The following is a 16,365-nucleotide window of genomic DNA, read 5'->3' on the forward strand; positions in this document are numbered from 1 at the left end:
GTCTACTCTGTACACCTATTCTGCGTGAGGCGCGGTGCTAGGCCCTTAGTGAATGTCTGTCGAATTGGATGTCACCGAGTTCCCCTTACTGAAAGAGAAACCCATGATCCACTATGGGAACTGCCCCACCACAGTGCAAGAACTCAAGAGAGGAGCATAGAGGCCCAGGTCTTCTTGCTCCCAGCACCTCAGGGCCGATTTCACCGGGATTCACTCACTGTGGCGGACTCAAAGGGAGATCTTTCTTGGGACGATCTTTCAGGGCACAATCCCCGTCCTGTCTGCATTCTGGAAGGTCAATAGACAGTCTCAGAAGATCTTGGATCTTTCTATCCTGCGTGGACATTCCACGTGGCAAAGCAGAAAGTATTCTTGGAGCTGCTGCAGAGAAGAATTTTGGGCTTGATTCTCTCCTGGCTGGGGTAAGGGGTGGGGTTGGCAGGGACTGTGTCCTGTGCAGCCCCTGAGGCCCTTCTGGGCAGCTGATACGCTTACCGTCTGCTCTTCCATCTTCCTTCCACCCCTTCTCCTTTCTTTCCCCTTCTTTTCTTTCTCTTTTATTCCTTTGCCAGTTCATTGAGGTTTTCATGCTGGGAACACGAGTTCAGGAATATTTCTCTATGCTCATTCATTCACTATTTCCAAAAAAATGTGTGAAGTGTCACTGTGCCAGGCCAGGCTTTGTGTGTGTTATTCCTATTCCAACTTCACAGATCAGGAGATATGCCACAATCTACACAGAGGCCCAAATAACTATAGAGCCTGTGTGCCAAGCTGACCTCCAGGCATGACTCCCATGGTTACATGGAGCTCCTCTGTCTCCCTCGGGAGGACGATGAAGCCTGGCCCCACTCCAGTCTCGGGGGTTGTCATCTTTCAGCCACATTGGGCCCCTCAGGTTCCTATTTGCAGGCTGCAGTGATGGATGCATTACTGCATGTAGCTACAGGGACCAGGAGGCCAGCCCCAGGAGGACACTGGAGGTTTGCTGGCTGCTGGCCGCCAGCTGAAGCTTAAGAGCCAGAGATGGCTTGAGCAGCCCGGAAAGTCTGCCCAGGAGCTAGGTGTCATAGGAATTCTCCAGCCCACCGTGTGGAAATCCACTACCTTCCCCTGGGTCCTCCGTCCAGGCCTCGGTCCTCTGCCGCCATCTGCTCACTTGTGAGGGGACCCAGAGCCTGCCTGTTTTGTCATAGCCAGGAACATGGACCTGTGGAGACAAATAAAGTGCCTGCTCATCACAGAAGCAGGCAGTAGTTTAGTGAAGCATAAACATACAGGTAAAGCAATCTAAACTCGTGAGAAGAAATCCCAGCATTCAGGCCAGGCTCAGTGGTTTGCACCTGTAATCCCAGCACTTTGGGAAGCCAACGTGGCCGAATCACCTGAGGTCAGGAGTTTGAGACCAGCCTAGTCAACAAGGTGAAAACCTGTCTCTACAAAAAAATACAAAAATTAGCCAGACATTGTGGCACACACGTATAATCCCAACTACTTGGGAGGCTGAGGCAGGAGGATCACTTGAACCTGGGAGGCAAAGGTTGCAGTGAGCCGAGACTTGTGCCACGGCACTCCATCCTGGGTAATGGAACAAGACTCCATCTCAAAAGAAAAAAAAAGAAAAAAGAAATTCCAGCTTTCACTTTGTGGTTTGATAATCCTCCAAACTGACTAAACAGGCATTATTTTCTTATGAATGTTTTCCTGGGAGTTTGTGTTAGATCATAATCTTGTATAAGTGAAATAAGATTTCAGCCTCTCCCATTCTCTCTTCCTTTTGCTCTAAATGAAGTTCTTATGGAATATGCTTATATATGTCTAAAAAACAACCTCCACAAGGATACAGTGGAAAGTCAGGGTTGGAATCAGTTAAAAGATCATGATACTACAAGTTTCTTTTTTTTTTTTTTTTGTTTTTTTTGAGATGGAGTCTTGCTCTGTCACCCAGGCTGGAGTGCAGTGGCACAATCTCAGCTCACTGCAAGCTCTGCCTCCGGGGTTCACGCCATTCTCCTGCCTCAGCCTCCCGAGTAGCTGGGACTATAGGTGCCCACCACCACGCCTATCTAATTTTTTGTATTTTTTACTACAGACAGGGTTTCACCACGTTAGCCAGGATGGTCTCGATCTCCTGACCTGATACTACAAGTTTCTTTAACATTACCATTTGACTTAAACCTCATGTATTAATAGTTATTTCTAACTAAATGAACAAATAACTCACTTGGTTTTCTAACCATACAATGAAACTCTTCTGTAGAAGTTTTCTGACTCTCTGTGGGATGTGGTATTGACTTAGCGTGTGTCACATATCTTGCATAAAGTCATACTGGACAAGGGTTGGAAAGGGAGACTTTTATACCCTGCAGGACTGCTTTATTATTTTTTAATCATTTGCATGTATTATTGCTATAAGTACATTTTTTAACCCTAGTTTTTGATGACTAAATGTAAAGTGGTATTCTGGTCTGGAGCCTGGAAAAGAAAAAAGACACTAGCAGGAAAATTAGTAAAATCTGAATTTAAAAAAAAAAAGTAATTCTACAAAACCAAAGCAGAGGATGCAGTGTAATACATCTGGAAAGAGAAATTACTTTTCAGCCAGTGCACCGTGGCTCACGCCTACTATAATCCCAGCACTCTGGGAGGCCGAGGCGGGCGGATCACCTGAGGTCAGGAGTTCCAGACCAGCCTGGCCAACATGGTGAAACCCTGTCTCTACTAAAAACACAAAATTAGCTGGGCGTGGTGGTGCATGCCTGTAATCCCAGCTACTCGGGAGGCTGAGGCTGGAGAATCACTTGAACCCAGGTGGTGGAGGTTGCAGTGAGCCAAGATCATGCCATTGCACTCCAGCCTGGGCAACAAGAGTGAAACTCCGTCTCAAAAAAAAAGAGTTTGTTCCCCAGCATCTCCAAAACAGCCAACATCTGTTGGCCAGGTGCAGTGGCTCACACCTGTAATCCCAGCACTTTGAGAGGCCGAGGTGGGCAGATCACGAGGTCAGGAGATAGAGACTATCCTGGCTAACACAGTGAAACCCCATCGCTACAAAAATACAAAAAAAAAAAAAAAAAAATAGCCAGGTGTGGTGGCGGGCGCCTACAGTCCCAGCTACTCGGGAGGCTGAGGCAGGAGAATGGCATGAACCCGGGAGGCGGAGCTTGCAGTGAGCCGAGATCATGCCACTGCACTCCAGCCTGGGTGACAGAATGAGACTCCGTCTCAAAAAAAAATTAGCCGGGCGTGGTGGCACATGCCTGTAATCTCAGCTACTCAGGAGGCTGAGGCAGGAGAATCGCTTGAACCCGGAAAGTAGAGGTTGCAGTGAGCCAAGATCACACCACTGCGCTCCAGCCTGGGTGACAGAGTGAGACTCCATCTCAAAAAAAAAAAAAAAAGAAAGAAAGAAAAAGAAAAAAGAAATTACTTCTCTATACAAGTGGATTTCCCGTTTCACTTGGGATTTTCATTGACTAGGGTTGGAAAGATAGAAGCCATATTGGGTCTCTGTAAAAGCACTGCTATGTATTATACATTCACTTGAAATTAAAATGATTTGCTACTTCTCTTTTTTTTGACAGACACTTATAAACGCATAAGTGGTTTTCACTATATCCAAGTTCTAGATTCCTGACTCAGTTACCCTGCTGCAGGCATACAATGGATATGTATGTCATATATCCATTTACTAATTCTTCTATATTCATTTTTTCAATAGGAAAATGGGAATAGCCCTATCCTTGGCAATATAATTTTTAAAATAATTATTGCAAGTTTTTTCCCAAAACAGATACCCTGTGATATATAAAGCTCCATAAAGTGCTTTTTTCTACAGAAGCACATCAGTTGACCAGCTTCAGCATAGCAAACTGAAGTTCAGGGTTAGCTGAACACAGCAATCACTGAGATTAGGATCTGGATTCCTCCCTCTCCAGCACCTGGGCGAGCTCACCACTTGATTTGCTGAGAGATTTTGGGCATTATTTACATTGAGTCTGTCAGTAATTTGAAACAGACACAAGGGAAAGCAAGGTGAAATAGAAGACAATCCTCAAAGATGCTTCCTGTATAATGGGGGAAGACCAGTAAATACAAGAGGCAGTAGGGGGAAAAAACCATGATTATCTGGATCCAAGGCTGGCTCTACAGCAGCCCAGGCTGGGCAGGATGGGGCCACTCAGGGTCACTGTCCCGTTCTGCATCCTCAGCATTTCCCACCAAGGTTCCTGTCACTGAATCACCCAAATATCACAGAGGCCTGTCTTTCCTCCCCAAGTGCTAAATACTCTCTTCCCCGGCCTCTCTTTGTTGTTCAAGTCAGGCCCTCCACTGCCTAAGACCGGGCACGAGAGCCTGAGTATTCATTAAAGGGAAAACCAGGAAAAGGCAGCCGAGGGGAGTCAACAGCTCTGCTTCCACCTTGAGATCCGCAGTGCTGTTAGCCCCTTTGATCCTGGCCTCACTTTGATATCCTCTCCTCTGGCTGCCCAGGCCTCCGCAGTTCCTGAAGTTTATTTCAGAACCAGTGGTTACAACAGACTGAAAGACAACACCCCCCAAAAGGTATTAATGTGCGAGGAAAGTGATTAAATCCCCTCATTAAGAAGCCTTTTTTGTTGCTGTTTATTTGGCACCATATACATTAAAAAACCAAGCACACAATAGATGCTGAACCCAACGTGTTTTTTAAAATAGTGATTCCTTTCCTTCCTCCCACTATTTCTGTCCGAAGCCTCTTCTCACACAGAGGAGTCTTTTGCAACCCCAATCCACACAGTTAACCAATAAAGTTAAAATAACATTTCAACCTCAGAGAACAGAATCCAGAAGTTTTCCAAACTTATGTCTGCATACTTGAAATGAAGAACTGAAACAACTAGCAGAATATTCTCAAACCTGACATTTGACTGATATTCCTTTCTTCAGTGTATGCACTGAGCACTTGAAATGGGGCTACTGTGATTGAAGAACTGAATTTTCCATTTCATTTTAGCAGATTTGAATTTACCCCTAGGTGGCTAATAACACCCATATCTACCAGCACAGCTCTAAACCATCATCCAGCAAATCATCCTTTTTTGATAACTTTTAAATTTTATTTTATTTACTTTTTTTGAGACAGGGTCTTGCTCTGTCACCCAGGCTGGAGTGCAGTGGCACTATCTCGGCTCACTGCAACCTCTGCCTCCCAGGTTCAAGCAATTCTCCTGCCTCAGCCTCCCAAGTAGCTGAGATTACAGGCATGTGCTACCCCGCCCAGCTAATTTTTGTATTTTTAGTAGAGATGGGGTTTCACCATGTTGGCCAGGCTGGTCTTGAACTCCTGACCTCAGGTTATCCGCCCATCTCAGCCTCCCAAAGTGCTGGGATTATAGGTGTGAGCCACCGCACCAAGCCTGTTACTTCATTTTATACCCGACAGACTCCTATAGGTTTGGCAAAAAGTGTGTTAAATATTATTGTAATTAGTCGGGCATGGTGGTGCACACCTATAGTCCCAGCTACTCAGGAGGCTGAGGTGGGAAGATTGCTTGAGCCCAGGAGGAGTTTGAAGCTGCAGTGAGCTCTAATTACACCACTGCACTCCAGCCTGGACGCCAGAGCAAGACCCTGTCTTTAAAAAACAAAAACACGTTACTGTAGCATTCATAAATTATATTTCTTCAGAAGTGACAATTTGAGGTCACTTGCTGGTTAAAGAATTATGATACTACTAAGGAATAATAATACAAGTTTCTTTAACATTGTCATTTGACTTAAACTTCATTTAATTCTTTTCTAACCATACAGTGAAACTCTGCTATCGTTCACTGACTCTGTGGGATGTGACATGATATTGAATTCGTGTGTATCACATATCTTGCATGAAGTCATACTGGACAAGGACAAGTAAAGAGAGAGGTATTAGGAGAACATAGAACCTGCCAATATTTGTCTTTTCTGCTCCCAAATAATTTATTTTTTAAAATTTTTATTTATTTATTTTTTTGAGACAGAGTTTTGCTCTTATAGCCCAGACTCAAGTACAATGGCACAATTTCGGCCCACTGCAACCTCTACCTCCCAGGTTCAGGCAATTCTCCTGCCTCAGCCTCCCTAGTAGCTGAAATTACAGGTGCGCACCACCATGCCCAGCTACTTTTTTGTATTTTTAGTAGAGACGGGGTTTTGCCATGTTGGCCAGGCTGGTCTCAAACACCTGACCTCAGGTGATCTGCCCGCCTTGGCCTCCCAATGGCTGGGATTACAGGCGTGAGCCACTGCACCCTGCCCCAAATAATTTATTAAAGTGTTAGCAGACACCCAGAGTAACCTAAGATCAATTCTGGACTCTGTCCCATCCTGCAGGCATTGGGTGTGTATTTCCCAAACACTGTCTCTTTGGATTGCCTATAATCGCTGGAAGACATCCTGCAGGTAAAATGCAGGATGTTATCTAATCAAACACAGATTCTTGGTGGATCTGGGATATAATAAGATACTTTCAAATAGATCCTCATTCATTTCAGTGTGCACTAGGAAGATGTGGTTTGAAATCTACAATTCCACTCTCTCAGGCAATTGGGCATTTAGCCTTCATAGTAACCTGAACTTTCTGTACTCATTTAGATGGAAGAGGAAATAACTTTGACCTCTTCTTTTACATTGAACTCACGTGCTGCAAGCACCAACTCGTGTCAGGCCAGGCCCAGAGTTGCAGTACTTAAGGATCTCTTCTGTTTAGCAGCCTGGCTGCTTGGGTGAGTGGCTGGCCGGCACTGAGGAAGCCCATTTGGCTCAGCCAACTCACCCCTCTTGGGGATCTCCCTTAGACCCACACTCAGCTCATTCCCATACATTGCCCAAAATCTGCATTCACTTTGGGTTTATCACTTGTACAAATAGTGCCAAAGAGAGCCGTGTTTATAACGTGGTTGCCTATTGTGCGATCATTGACAGCCATTAGCACTCAGACTCTGGTCTCTCCATACCATTTCCCACTAAAAGGAAAAAACATTCCAGTGAGAAATGGCTCATTCTAGGCCTGGGACAAAAAAATATACAAGCCTGGGCCAGGTGCAGTGGCTCACGCCTGTAATCCCAGCACTTTGGGAGGCCAAGGCGGGCTGATCACTTGAGGTCAGGAGTTCAAGACCAGCCTGGCCAACATAGCAAAATCTCATCCCTACCAAAAATACAAAAATTAGCTGGGCATGGTGGTGCGCACCTATAGTCCCAGCTACTTAGGAGGCTGAGGCAGGAGAATCGCTTGAACCCGGGAGGCAGTGGTTACAGTGAGCCCGGATCGCACCACTACACTCCAACCTGGGTGTCAGAGCAAGACTCTGCCTCAAAAAACAAACAACAACAACAACAAAAACACCACAGGCCTGGAATAGTCATAGTGGAAAACAAGAAAACTGTAACATTAATCTACTGAGGTAGCAAATACTCTCAATAAATAATTTGAAGAGGCTCCCACTGGCCAAACATAGGACAGTGTGAGCATCAATAAGAAAAATAATAGCAGTAGACTGAAACACATTAAATGTGTTAAAATCCATTATTTCGTGATGATCCTGGGGGAAAAAAACTGATCCCCTTGGAAGGTTCTAGGGAACAAACGCTTAATTCTGCAAACTGGTAAGCCAAGAGAAGGAGGCAAGCATTTGTCCTGCCTTTTCTGTATTACTGCAACTCAAGGTAAACAGACTGCTGATGAAGAAAAGTTCCTCCTTATGTAAATATTCTGCTAGTAAATGAAGAAGAGATGCTACAGTTAGAATAACCCCATTTTGCAACCTCTGATGAAATAATGGGCCTAAGCAATGACCTTCGTGGCCACTGATAACTACTTCCCTGTAGAAATACACACTACTACCTATGAATCATTTTTGCCAAAATATAAAACCAGAATCGAATCCAGCATTGGAACTCACTACCCATTCAAAAGAACTGCAGGGGGCCGGGCGCGGTGGCTCAAGCCTGTAATCCCAGCACTTTGGGAGGCCGAGATGGGCGGATCACGAGGTCAGGAGATCGAGACCATCCTGGCTAACCCGGTGAAACCCCGTCTCTACTAAGAAATACAAAAAATAGCCGGGCGAGGTGGCAGTGCCTGTAGTCCCAGCTACTCGGGAGGCTGAGGCCAGAGAATGGCGTGAAGCCGGGAGGCGGAGCTTGCAGTGAGCTGAGATCCGGCCACTGCACTCCAGCCTGGGCGACAGCGTGAGACTCCGTCTCAAAAAAAAAAAAAAAAAAAAAAAAAAAAAAAAAACACACAAAAGAACTGCAGGGAACAAGAACTCCGCCCACATCACTACAGGAAGACAATCAACAAAAACCAGACTGCTGCAGGGTCTACAGGATAAACAGCCAGCTGCTTCATCAGATAATCAAACGATTGCAAAAGAGAGAGGCAGAAAAAGAAATAACCTATAGATTCAAAGAGACCTAAAAGACATATGAACCAAATGCAATGATTGGATCCTGATTGAAGCAAACTACCTGTAAATATTTATTTCTAGGAAAAGTTGGGACATTTAAGCATTAGATATGAGATAATGGAATTGTGGTTAATTTTCTTTTAGTTTATATGGTGATTTTAAAAGCCTCTTCGTCTTTTAGAGATATATGCAGAAATTTTGGCAAATGAAATAATAAAATGTCTGGGATTTGCTTCAAAATAATCTAGTTTGAGGCTAACGGAAGGAGAGGAAAACAGAGAAGAATCAAGGTTGGCGGCTGGAAACTGGTAACAGTTGAAGCTAGGTCATGAGGATTCATTCTACGACTCTCTCTACTTTTGTGTATATTTGGGATTTTCCAGAATAAAAAGCTATTTAAAAAAATGCGTCTTTGAGAGAAGTAGAAGATAGTGAGCATGAGAACAAAAGTACCATTTTGGGAAGGCAAGGTCTTCTGGTCTGAGGTGGCTCTCGCTTTGTGAACCCAGAGGAGACCTGACAGCCCCAGTCCCTCCCTGGGGAGCCAGGGGCTGGAGAAGTGCAGTGCCGGATGTGAGCATGACTTTTCCTCTGGGGAATCTGCCCCAGGGCAGGCTGCACAAGCCACAGCCACCAAGCCCTAGTTCCTACACCCACCACAGAACACCTGGCTGTGCTCAGTGTCTGGGAGATATGGGGTTGGTGGAGAGGTAAGGACAGGTTTGAGTGTGGGGAGGAGGCTTTCTGGGTGAAGGGGGCCAGGGCCAAGCCTGAAAGAGGCAGGGTTTAGGTAGGTCGTGAGAAGGACCCTGGGAGCAGAGGTGTGAACAAAAGTGCAAATGCAGAATGTGCCAGGTCTGTGGAGAGCCAGCACAGCAGGCAGGCTGGGGCCCAGGCTTGGAAGACTGCACTCTACCCCCAGCACAGGCATGAGGCTGCAGGGCATGGACCCTGAGGACCAGCGGCCCCAGAGGAAGATCTGGGACACACAGACAAGGAAAATTAAGGGGGACACTTTTCCTTCCACAAACAACCCTTTACCTGGGAGGGCCATTTCTTCTCCCCTGTTGTCCTGTGCAAGTTTCTGGGGGCTTTGGGTTGAGTTCTAGATGTCTCCAGGAATCTTCTCTATCTGTTAAATTTACTCCAAATGAGGCGCTAGAGGCTGTATCAGCACAGGTGGCAAGATGGCCGCACAGTCGATCAGCTTAAAACTGTTCATTTAGAAGTCTGGGAGAAGGGACTCCCCTAACCACAGCTCCTAACAGTGACCCTCAGTGAGGCATCAGAAACGCACTCACCATCGGGCCACACAGAGGGTGCATCCTTTCTGGTAGCTCTAGCAGGGATGGGGTGCGCAGGCCCAGGCCTCACCTTGGGAAAGCAGCTGCGGGTAGGGGGCCCACTCTGGAAGGCCACTCCCACCTCCTGCACACTCGGTCCTGGGTTCCTGGGCTGGAAGCACAGACTGGGGCAAGCAGGTACTTGTCTGGGCAGTACTGAGCCCAGGAGCCCAGCCTGGGAAATTTCCAGTTGGGTGGACCACTCTCGGTCCACTGCAGCAGAAGAACCTGCTTTAAATTTTCCACATTGCCTCCCGCAGGCCTAACGGAGGATTTGCCAGGCGCTGCCCAGCCTGGAAGTCCCTGAGTGGCTCTCAGAGGCACCAAAGACAGGCCTTTTATGTATGATTTCATAGATGTGGCCTTTCCTCCTTGTACTCCATGGGGTGGAGGATGACCCAGGCGGAGGGAACGGGCTCAGGAGGCACCAGGTTGTTGGAATCAGAACAAGGTGGACCAAATCCAGGGCCTAGCCATCTGGTCCTGCTTTAGGCCATCCTTCTTCACCTTGCAAACCCCACTCTCCACTCCCTGCTCCTTCTCTAGCCTAAGACGTTTCCTCCTCCTGCTGCAAGTCCCACCCACCTTGCTGCACGGCTGGTTCAAGTCCTCCTTCCCTTGGAAACCAAAAGTTTCTCTGCCCGGAGCTGTCCACATCACAGTTTCTCTGTTAGTTATGTGCTGCTCTCTGTCAGCTTATGCTAGTCTTATTTTTTGTAAAGTTTTCTTTTTTTTTTTTTTTTTGAGACGGAGTCTCTCTCTGTCACCCAGGCTGGAGTGCAGTGACAAGATCTCAGCTCACTGCAAGCTCCGCCTCCCGGATTCATGCCATTCTCCTGCCTCAGCCTCCCGAGTAACTGGGACTACAGGCGCGTGCCACCATGCCTGGCTAATTTTTTGTATTTTTAGTAGAGACGGGGTTTCACTGTGGTCTCGATTGTCTGACCTCGTGATCCATCCGCCTCAGCCTCCCAAAGTGCTGGGATTACAGGCGTGAGCCCCCACGCCCGGCCAAAGTTTTCTCTTATTATAAAAGTATTATGCTAGACCAGGCTTGGTGGCTCACACCTGTGATCCCACACTTTGGGAGGCTGAGGCAGGAGGATCGCTTGAGCCTAGGAGTTCAAGACCAGCCTGGGCAACAAAGGGAGACCCTGTCTCTACAAAGAACAAAATATTCTATGCTTACTACAGAGAAATCGAACATAAACCATAAAAAAAACCCATAAATAAATCTATCTTGGGGCAGCCACTATCAACCCTTTCAAATAAAGCCTTCTCTCTGTGTGTGTATACACACACATATATGTAAATTTCATGTATAGTTTTTATGTAAACTAATCCTGTTCCCCTAGGCAGAATATCATTTCTTTGAGGGCACAAATATTTGGTAATACTGTGTCTGCTGTATGCCTAGGATGTTACAAAATCTGTAATAGGCTCTCAATACATATTTGATCAATTAATTGAAATAAACTTTTGCAGTCACAATTCAAAATCTGTGTGTATGCACACCTGTAGGGGAAAGTGAATTAAATGGGTGTGAAAGGAGCTTTCTCACTTATGCACTTTTAAAGTATTTGTATTTTTTTTTTCAGCAATCATGTCTTAAACTTTTGTGATCATCTGTATGTTGTAGGTTCGAGGACTCAGGATGCCCCAGGGAAATCTCCCAAAAGCTCCAGATCCCAGAAGACCCTGCCTTGCCCAGGGCCAGGCCTGCTCAGTCTGGGGGTGGGAGAGGAACATAATTACATTTACTCCAGGAGGGCCTTGAGAGAGATCTGTCTTGAGCGAGGAACTTTGGGACAGCCTTTGTTTAGACTCAAAGATGTTTCCAAAGCCGTTAAGTCAGAAGATCAGGAACGTGAGCAGGCCTCTGCTTCCTAGAAAGAGAACGAGGTGTGGTGGAGAGCATGGTGTGAGGACAAGCTTGCATCTCTTACTTGGGCCTCCATGAGGCACCCTAAGTCTGAGGGGTGAAGGGGTTGAGCCAGCCAGGGCCTGGGGGAGGAAGGGCTGGTGGAGGCTGTTGGGCAAGCATCCATCTCAGACCCTAAAAGTAATCTCCCTGGTTTAGCTCCACAGCTTTTCCTCACAGCAGGCGTGCATTCAGGCCTAATACTAAACTGTGGCTGTGTGTCATTCCACAGCCAGGATCCAGACAGGGCACCCCCTCACACACAGCTCCGTCCAATGACTCCCCCTTCCACCCACACGGCCATCAAAGTTCCTGACCTGAGCTACGTAGATGGCTTGAGGTCTGTCCCACGTGGAAATGTGGGTGAAGACACACTAAAAGGGCCCAGACCCCAAGACCAGGTCAAGGTCTTCTGCAGGGCACCATCAGCCCTCCCGTGTGTACTCTTCATCTCCGTGGTCCGGGATTCCCTGTGTGATGGGCTGTCATCCCTGGGAGACTGTCGGAAGCCAGGTCTGACTTGTTCACCACACTTCCAACCCCAGCCCAGAATGTGGTACTGCATAAAGCCCAATGAACACTTCAGAAATGAATAAATATGCAGGGGTGAGGGTGCCTCTGTTGCTGGCCTCCTGTATGAGCTCTGACAGGTCCTGCCCTCACTGGGTCAAGACTCTAACGCTACAAATGGTACAGGTTCTTGAATTTGTTTTTGTCCTATTTTTAATTTTATTATTATTATTACTATTTGAGATGGAGTCTTGCTCTGTTGCCCAGGCTGGAGTGCATTGGTGTGATCATAGCTCACTGCAGCCTCCAACTCCTGGGGTCAAGCTATCCTCACACCTCAGCCTCCCAAGTAGCTAGGACTATAGGTGGTGCCTATAGTCCTAGGATAGGACTATAGGTAGTGCCACCGTGCCTGGTTAATTTTGAATTTTTTTTTTTTAATAGAGATGAGATCTCACTATATTGCCCAGGCTTACCTCCAACTCCTGGCCTCAGGCAATCCTCCCAAAGTGCTAGGATGACAAGTGTGAGCCACTGCACCTGGCATATTTACATTTTTTAAGCTGTATAGCCCTACCTATATAAGTCACAGCCAACATGTGCATAGTAATGAACACATTACAAACCACTGCTCGTGGAGTATCTTGGTGATTCTTCCTACACTAATGTTGGTGCTGATATTATTGATACTGCAGATTTCATGAGGTGGAGACACTCACTTTAGCTCGGTCGACAGCCCCTCCCGCCATCCGTGGCCTCCACCTGGCCAGGCCCCTGGCAGGCACTCACACTGCCAGTCTGTCACATCTCACCACACTGCTCTGCAAAGGCAGTGTTTTTTCAGGTGTGCTCATCTTGGACCCCATCTGGTCTGTGAGCTCCTGGTGGGCAGGACTCCATGTTAATGCCAGACTCAGTGACCAGCTAAATGGTGGTCGCTCATGTACTGGCTGTAGGAAAAGCTGGAACCCCAACTCCCACTCTGAGGGTGCAGAGGTAAGGAACCCATTCAAGATGCTGAGATACAAGAGGATAAGGACAAGGACAAGGGACAGTGTCCACCCAAGAGCAACTGTCTGGTTCACTATCTCTTTCTGGAAGACTCAGTAGGGGTTCTTTCAGCCCCTACAGGTTTCTGTCAACTAATTTATCTCAAAAAGGAACCAGAGGGCTGAGCTGAAGATTTGCAGCTTTACAGCCTGGAGCAACTGTCAGCTTCTCCCAGAGCCTCAGTTTTGCCAGCAGTGAAATGGGGAAGTGGTCCTTGCCTACTGCCTTCTTCCTTGGGGTTCTTTGATAGTTGAAACTTTTCACAGCACTTTCAAAGGCTCAGATGAAAGGCAGCCATGGGATGAAAGGGTCTTGGGGCCATATTAAGTTTCTCCTGGGTTTTTGAAGCCTTGGAGGAGCGGCAAGAGGAAGTGGTCAGCTGACAGGTAGTTGTGAAGCCCCCCAGAGGGTGATGCCGGTGCGGAATTAGCATGTCAATCAGTCACACCGAGGGCGCGAGGGGGATGGGATGCGGGAGGAGAGCCTTATCAGGAATGAGAATCTGTCATTTCCCCAAGGAGGGGACTTGTGGCAACATGCTGAGGAAACTGGGCCCAAGGGATGGAGGCCCACAAGGCCGCCTTGGTAACTTCAGGCAAGGCCTTTCCTCTCTGAGCCTCAGTCTCCAGATGTGTCAAAGGAGGAGATGGGGTGGTTCCCAAACTTGGCTGCATATCAGAATCTCCTGGGGACATTTTAAAAATTCGGACACTGGGCTGCACCCCAGATGGAAGAAATCTGGGTCTCTGGGGGATGGGACCCCGATATTAGGAGTTTTTAAAGCTCCCTGGATGATTCCAATATGCGGCCTGATTCGAAGACTGGAATAGAGGATTTCTAGAATTCTGTGACTCCATAATCATAACTCACTTTCCTACCACATGAGCAGGCTCTGGGAGCTTTGGTAGGGGATCTGGAAATTTAACTGCTCTGTCTGAGTCTTTGGAGCACCCTATGTGTACAGTACTCAAGTATTAACTTATTTTCAACCATTTCTCAATTGTACATCAGAAGGTAAAATATGGCAGAACTGAAATCCATCTGTAATCTTTCCAGTACTCTTTTTGGTCAGGTTTTATTCTCCCCATTGGCCTTTTTTTTTTTTTTTAAACTTAGAGTTGCAAGTAGATAATCTCATTAAACGATTTGTTATTTTTTATTTATTTTCTTTTCTCCTGGCCCTCTTTGATAGAAACCTCAATGAACAGTGAAATATGATCTGAAAGTCAGCAGCCGGGAGAGGGAAGCAGCACAAGGATTATCCACCAGCCTCAAATCACCAGAAGGAGAAGGGTTTGGAAAGCCTGAGGCCTGGCTTCTCTCCCTCTCTCTGCCTCAGAGACTCCAGTGAACTTTCCTCATCCCTGTCCAGAGTGGACCCAGAAGAGCACCAGCTCCAGATCCTCACCAAGTCCCATGATGGGGCTCTGGACCTGTCCTGGAACCCTGGGTGCAGAGAGGGAACCTGCAATGCCTGAGTGTCAAGGACACTCTGAGAACAGAGTTGTCATCTCAGGAGAGGAGATGACTCCAGAGAAGAGATGACCTTGGGAATCCAACCACTTCCCACACATAGCGCAGGTACCTCCTGGCTCAGAGGGGTATTTCAGCCATCTGTTAGAGGCAGCTTAGGAGAACGGAAAAAGAGTGGCGCTGTGTTGAGAGCTGCAGGAACAGCATGGACAGGCGGAGATGGCCAAATGCCCGGTGGGCTTTTCATTGGTGCCACCTGGACCCTCCTGTGCTGGGACTGGATGCGTGTCCCCTCAATGATCCAGACTCTCCCCACACTCCCAGTGTCTGAGGCTCTGTAGAAGGCCCTGGGGCAGGCCCTCACTGACCATATCGCATGAGGCCTGGCAGACAGAAGGTGGCCCCAAACTGCCCAGGCAGCTCCCCTCGTTTCCACAGCTCCACAGGACATGGAGTCGTGTGTTCCTCTGACCACTGATAAAAACCCTTAGGAATGAATATGTTGGGCTTTTATTACAAGATCTTTTCGTGGACTCTGATCAACAGTGTGCTGCATGGAGGTTCCAGTCACAAACCTGCTGAGGCTTTGCTCTCAAACACACCCACCTAGAAATGAGCGGTGACTCCACAATCCAGTGAAGCCCTACAGCCCACGGCAGCCTATGGCAAGAAGGAGAAAGCAGTGTCTGTGCTGGGCTCGGCACTTTTCTAGGTGTTCTACACATTATTACCTCAACAAATTCCCCGACAATCCACTCTTTATGCACCATTTCTCCCATTTGACAGGTTGGGAAACTGAGGCTCTGAGAATGTAGATGAAGTGCCCAACCTTCTATAGCTTGTACGTGGTAGAGATGGGTCTGCTCACCCCCTCCAAACCCCACTCCGTTTCTGCCACCACCCTGTGGACTCCTGGCACTCCACTGGAGACCACGGGAAAGCCAGAGTCACCTGCCTCAGAGCTTTCCTGCTCCCCTCCAGCCACTTAGGAGCATCCAGGAATGAAGCTATTTCTTCCCCGGGAACCCCAGAGGGACTGGGCCTTGACATGACAATTGTGTATCAGACAATCCATTTGGGGAAAATGTCATGCCCTGGCTCTGCTGGAACCTACCATCTGGTCAGTGTGCCCTCCTTCCCAACCTCTCTCAGAACAATCAGAACAATCAAACAGAAGTTTAGGATTTATTTATTTATTTATTTTTATTTTTGAGACAGAATCTCACTGTGTCACCCAGGCTGGAGTGCAGTGGCGTGATCTTGGCTCACCGCAACCTCTGCCTCCCAGGTTCAAGCGATTCTCCTGCCTCAGCCTCCTGAGTAGCTGGGATTACAGGCAGGCGCCACCAAGCCCGGCTAATTTTTGTATTTTTTGTAGAGACAGGGTTCCTGGCCTAAAGTGATCCACCCGTCTCGGCCTCTGAAAAAGCTGGGATTACAGGCATGAGCCACCACTCCTGGCCAGAAGTTTAAGATTTCTGAGCCCCTAAGGTCCCTCACTCAGCCCCAGACCTTCTTTTTGGCCCTGGCCCCTTCATTCCATGCATCTCCTGAAAGATGTCCTGGCCTCCCGGAACTGACACATTCACAAGGTATTCATGGAGCACCTCGCTTGAGCTTACCTGTTCTAGGCCCTGTG

Source organism: Theropithecus gelada, chromosome 1, assembly GCF_003255815.1.
Source record: "Theropithecus gelada isolate Dixy chromosome 1, Tgel_1.0, whole genome shotgun sequence".
Taxonomy (NCBI): Eukaryota; Metazoa; Chordata; class Mammalia; order Primates; family Cercopithecidae; genus Theropithecus; species Theropithecus gelada.